The following is a 6884-nucleotide window of genomic DNA, read 5'->3' on the forward strand; positions in this document are numbered from 1 at the left end:
CAAGGCCACAGAAACCCTGATACCACCTCCACTCTTCTTCCCTTATCCAAATTCAGTTCAACTGCCTCTGTAAGATAAGATATGTGATGGTGATTTGATGGTGCCTATGAATTGCAATTCCAGGTGGATACATCTTTGCCTTTCCTTACATTACTGTATTGTTGAGTAATATTTTTAGCAAGTCTCCCATAGGGTGGAAGATAAAAGATAAGAGGACGATCTTAGATAGAAGACAGATGACTATCTAACTCTTTCTCTGCTCCTGTGGTTACTGAACACATGTTCTGTCAATCCACCGTCTCCAGCCGCAAACCTAACTGTGAGAGAATGGATGGTTCAAAAGGTCAGCTCATTGTCTAATTCATCTCTTCTATAAATACTGCATGATCTAACAGTGAAGTAAAGGTCAGGCAAGATAGAGACCCCAGAGAGAAAGAAAAAAATTAACAACAATCTCCCTGTAGAGTGCTCATTGAAAGAGAGCAGCTGCTCCCCAGCCCACCTCTCTCTCTCTCTCTTTGCCCGCATAGAGAATATACAGACATCCCAAGCAGGTGTTCTCCTTGCCTTACACCCGACCCTCCCTCCTCTCCCCAGTACAGTCGGCCATGTCCTCTTTAAGTGGTTACAGTGAAACAGATTGCTGCTGAGGGGTATCTGCCAGCCTTTGGGACATGTTGTAGCATGTCTAATAGACATCATCAAGCTCCCTTCCATGCAGATGCTCTAATTTGCCCGTCTCTGACATGAAGTACAAACCCGATTTCTTTCCCAAGACTGGGCCCCGACAGGTGACGTCTTTCTTGATGAGGTCATGCACAACATAACAGATAACTACTGTATTTGTCAGACCATAACCATTACTCATACAGAGCTGCCATCTGCTGGAGATATTGTGAATTTAGCCACGAATTCTAATTAAATGAAATCATACTCTACCTTAACCACAATGTATTTAAAAATGCATTGGTTTGTTATGAAAAAGAATGCTATTAAACATTTGCATTTAAAGTAGAACTTTTGAATGCATATAAACAAAGTGCATATAAATGTAACAATTGAAAACTAATACAATCTGAACAACATAATAATAGAATATTGCACCATCAAAGAAAAATAAATAACAATGTGCAAAACTGCAGCACCCAACTTAAAACATTAAACAGGTCCCTATTTTCTCTCTCTTCTTTATTGCCATGTTATAACCAGCAGCACACAGCAATGCTGGCCATATTTTGCTTTTATGAGAGATTTGCATTCAGAAGTGCAAGCTGCCTCACTTTCGAGGGGCTGATGCGGTTTCTTTTCTCAGTAATTATTTGTCCCGTTTTCGAGAAGACCCTCTCAGAGGGAACGGATGTGGCCACTATGCAGAGTATTCCTGTCATGACTTTAGTAAGACGTGGGTAGACAGAGGCCTTGTTCTTCCACCAGCTCAAAGGATCTGCAGATCTTTGGAGGAGGGGCTCCTCCAAATCGGATCGGAGCTCAATTAAGGCATATGCTGAGGGATTCCATCGTTCTGCATCCCCAGTTGCTCTCTCATCAAACAGCATCCAAACAGCAGACGTTTGTGGCACTACTGCTGGTGCTTCTAATCCATCTGATCCCTCTTCTTCCTGTTGCCCTGGTGCCTGAGCCAGCTGACTGCTGGGGCTGTCCCTCCCTGCTGCTGTGGTTATTCTTTGAAGAGCCTCATCAATCGCTCTGGCATCACTGAAGGCTAACTTCTTAAACCTGGGGTCAAGTGCAGCGGTTTCTGAAAGCACGTGATTATATTCCATTCTGTGGATTCTGTCCATTGATAAACATAGGGTGTCCATCAACTCTGTCACATGTCCTGTGGTTACATTTGCTTCTCTCTGGCGGCTGGCTGTGATTCGCTGCAGACCCTTACACAGAGTATCATTTTTAAGGCTGTCACATAGCTGAAAAGAGATAGCAGTAACTTATTACTTCAGGTTCATGTTTTGTCTACTGATACATTCTCATGTACTGCTCATATACATATATACTACTGGATTAAATAATAATGTTGTAATAACTGCTTACTGTACCTCTCCACTGATCTCCACAGTGACCTGCTCAAAGGGTTCCAGGACTCTGCACACCTCCTCCACCACCTCCCATTCCTCTTGGGTCAGAGCATCAACAGGTGCATTGACAATGGCCAAGGTAGAGATGATGGCATCCTATGACTCAAAAAATCACTTCAACATATAAAATGTTGAATTCCACCTTGTAGTGCAGTCTTGTAATGGCCTCAGCTCAGGCATCCACATCTGGCGTTGTGTAGACTTTAGTTTTTCAGCACCTACTGTGCTCCTGTGGATGTATTCCAACGCTGCTTTCACTTTGTCCACAGTGGGCTTCATCACCTTCAGAGCATCTCTTACAATCAGGTTGATTGTGTGGGCAAGACATGGATGATGAGTCCATTTTAAATGTTTTATTGCTTTGGTTATGTTAGCTGCATTGTCGCTTTTCCATCTACTTGCCATTCTCTGGCCACTCTCAACAGTTCCTCTGCCAAGTTCTCTGAGGTATGTCTGTCGCTGAACTCAAAGCAGTCCAGAAGACAGCTAGACATAAAAAAATCTTCAATGAAGTGACATGTAATCGACATGTAAGTGGTTACCCTTGATGTCCAGCAGTCAGTGGTAAGGCAAACTGCAGTAGCTTTTTGGACTCTTTCCCGCACTGAAGCCTGTGTGCTCTCGTACAGTTGTGGAATAAGTGATTTTGAAAGGTTTTTCCTGCTTGGAGTTGTGTACATTGTATTTAGACTATTGCTATAATTTCTAAAACCTGTCCTCCACGATCGAAAATGTATGTAAATCGGTGGCAATCATTTTAGCCAATGCGATATCAAATTGGCCTTGTTTTGCTACAGACATATACTTTGGCATAAACTGGTCCATAGAAGACTGCGTTGCTGTGGGTCGCGGAGTAGGCCTACTTGAAGTGAAGTGTGGAGATGTTGGCTCCACCACTATCACTAGCAGGGCCGCTAGTTTCTCGATGCTCCGCTACAGCTAGCTTCACAGTTGGGTGCACAGTTCGCATATGCCGGTGTAGGTTGTGCGTAGAACCGGCTTTATATGAGATTTTGTTTTGGCAAATTCTACACTGTGCTCTAACATTGCCTACATTATTAAAATGCACCCAAATGCTACTGTGCTTCCGACTCATTTTCCAGCTGTTGTTTTCACAGCTGTCCTTCCTCTCTCCTCGGCTGTTAGGTGTGCGACTGTGAGTGAGTTGGCTCCGCCCTCCCTCACGCATCTTTGGTTCATTGGTTGACACTACGTGTCTGTTTGACAGGAACAACAGGTGAGGCTGTTAGTCTGAATGTTAGAATGTGTGTGCTTGAGCATTTAGGCCTATATTATTTTATTTATTTTAATTTTATTTGTTAATTATATTTATTTAAATCTTTTGATTATTATTATTTTTTTTTTTACATTTATAGATTCGGCTCTTCTGATACGCGAGCCGGCTCCCAACGTTCACCTACGAACGACCCATCACTACTCTGTAGGCGCAGTACGGAAGAAAGAGCAAAACACCTACAGGCACGCCATCACACACACATACATTGCACCTCAATCATGTTTGCTATTCAGCTGGTGTAAGTGCCTCAGATGGATTGTGGCAGTGTCAATTCGACAAAGTTCTAAATTAAAAGCTTGCATTTTATTGGTGAATCTTTTATCAGTAGAGGAATATAATGCCATAATGTCTACTCAGTGTCTTCTTTTGTCTTTTATACATCACACCTAATAATCTTTCTCATTTATGACGTGATTGATTTACACATTTTTTTAATCTACTTCATTAAATCCTATGATGAATGGTGTACTTTAGACGGCCCTTCATCACGTAATTAATCTGGACTTGATGAATTACTGAAGAACAAAAGGGATGGATGGTAGTCTGATCTGTATTCCAGTAAGAACCCAGTTCTTAAGAGAAATGTATAATACAATTCAACATCTCCGTATCTCAATGTTTACATTTTTCATTTGCACTTCTAAGACTATCAAGATGTGTTGCTTTCAGATTTCCTAAAGAAGAGTATCTGGATAATATGGTTTATTTATCTAATGCCTGCTATGGTAGGAGTATCTGGAAGGCTTGGACGAGGAGGAACAGTTGGAAGCTGCCAGCACTCCAAGGGACACAGGACGGTCCTCATCATGCCTCCCGAACCACAAAGTGCTCTCCTGCCTGGGCAGCAGCTGCCACAGTGGACCTCTCCAGATGGTTCCTGGGAAACGCCTGCTGGTGGTGCCCTCTGTGTCCTGGCTGTCCTGTTAGTGTGTCTGATAGGCTGAGAAGTCTTCCCTCATCTTCCCCACGCCACGCAAACTTCCAAAGATGATGTCTTTGTTTTCTTTGTAGTGGCTGCTTTATCCCAATTTACTTCAATTCATTTTAAACTAGTTAGGTACAGTTTAATTTAAAGGTCCAGTGCAATCAAGGAGAATTTTTGTTTTATATATATTTCCACACTATGAGGGAGGAATAATACTGTGAAATTGTGACATTACCAGGAAATGTGTTAATAAACCAATAACATAGGGAGTTCCAAACCTCTCTGCCAATAACATTGATGTTTTCCCCTCCACTCAGACTACTACCAGACAGTCCTAGCATTTTAATTGAAAACAACCACAGTAAGGTAGGCTACATAATTGTTACCCAGAAATGATTTGATATTGAGATAAAAACGTCTGCATTGTCCCTTCCAATTGTTTAACTGGGGGAAAGGGAATACAAAAATAAAGGAATAATTAATGTTGCTAAAGATAAGTCAGGGTAAAGAATAGACAAATAAAATAATAGAACATAAGATAATGAATAGAAAGTTATTCAATTTGTCTAGCCTTTTCTGGAAATTCACTGGAAGTAAACGTCTAGAAGGAAATGGCATATCAGAGTCAAAAGTAAACAAATATGAAGGTAGCAGCAACTAAACAAGACCCAGGGTACATTGGTTGCAACATCACAACCGACATGTTCTATCAATCTAAAATTCCAACCCAAAACAGTATTCTTGTATATGTGTTTGTCTAAATCCAATTATATCAAATACTGTATTATATCATGTTGTATTAGAAGCTACTTATCCTTCATAGCTTAATTTAGAGTTTGGCCCAATTCATAATCCTGCAAATGCAGTATTTTATTTAGTTTTTTCACCCGGAAGTTGTGAGCTCTCTCGCAACTTTGAACGGAGACATTATAAAAGCAGGATACAAGAATCACAGCATGAAATAAATGGGTGAACGTGTAACGCTCCGCCCAGCAGACTTTCGACCAATCACGTTTACGTTGTTATGCTGCTAATCGTCAATCTGGGTATGATTCGAGAAACCTATTTTCCTCGAAAGCACGTAATGACACGAGTTTAACGATATACGATATTACAAAGGACAAGTTCATCTCAAAATTTGGAAAATATTTGTAATTCTGAGCTTCTTGTTCACGTAATTCATGCTCATGTTGGGTTTTTGTGCCTAGCACTAAATTAACTCATTGAAGAAGAGACCGTCTTCTCGGAGTGTACCCAGAATGCGCCGCGCGGCCTATTGACGACGTACGGGAAACGTGCACAGTGTCCTGAAATATGATCCCAATAGTTTCCAATCTCCTCAAAAGTATCCCTGCTCTGACGTCTAGCATTACCAGAGAGGAAGAGGCGAAACTGGGAACAAAATATAAATACTAATTTTCCACCATAATTTGCAAATAAATTAATAAAAAATCCTACAATGTGATTTTGTGAATTTTTTCCTTCTCATTTTGTCTGTCATAGTTGAAGTGTACCTATGATGAAAATTACAGGCTTCTCATCTTTTTAAGTGGGAGAATTTGCACAATTGGTGGCTGACTAAATACTGTTTTGCCCCACTGTGTGTGTGTGTGTGTGTGTATATATATATATATACACACACACACACACACATCTGTTCAGAAAGGCCCCAGAGTCTTCTCTCTACCTTGACAGTGCCATTAATTACCATAGCTATAAAGGCCACCTTCTTAACCTTTCACATGTCAGGATCCTGATGGTGAAAGGCAACCCCTGCAGCCTAGGCCTATCCACCACCATGGACTCTTCTGGTGCACCATTCAAACCCTCAACCCTTTTCACAGCTGCTGTATATGAAATGCTCTGTGCAACCCTGATTTTGGCCACCTCATTCTATTTCACACGTGTGGGGTATTCGAAAGATGTGGCTGCATGGTTTCCACCGTAATTGCAACATGTCACATATGCATCACTTTTAAAACACATAATGATATTTTCCACAACTTGGACATCTCGGCTTCTCCCTTCTGCAAACACTTGATACATGACCAAAAGCTTTACAATGATCACACTGCATTGGTCTTGGGATAAATGCTCTGACTCTGTAGTTAATATACTGTAACTGCACTTGAGTGGGGAGAGACTCCATATGAACCTGTCGTTCTCCTTTATCTTTTCTCCGAGAGTGTACACCATCTACCGCGATGTTCAGGGTAGCAGGGGGATATGGAACAAACTTCCCAATAATGTCAATCACAATCTATTTGATATTCTCACCATCAGTTTCAAGTAGCCTGTTCAGTCTCAGCTCCCCATCGGTGCTTGTATCCGTCTGGTTCAGCACTGGCTGTGCGCAGCTCCTCGTTTTCTTTAGCCAGGGCATCAACTTTATTTTTCAACAGTTTCACATCATTAGTGGTATCCTTAATGCCTGCTGCATTAAACTCTGTAGTTTTGGAAACGTTTGCAATCGATAGTTAAAAAATAAATTTTAAAATCCTCTCATCAAAGCCATTCAGCCGAGTAGCTTGTTCGTCAAATGTAACGTTATTGTTTAAACCTTGGA

Source organism: Oncorhynchus nerka, linkage group LG10 (genome assembly GCF_034236695.1).
Source record: "Oncorhynchus nerka isolate Pitt River linkage group LG10, Oner_Uvic_2.0, whole genome shotgun sequence".
NCBI classification, from domain to species: Eukaryota; Metazoa; Chordata; class Actinopteri; order Salmoniformes; family Salmonidae; genus Oncorhynchus; species Oncorhynchus nerka.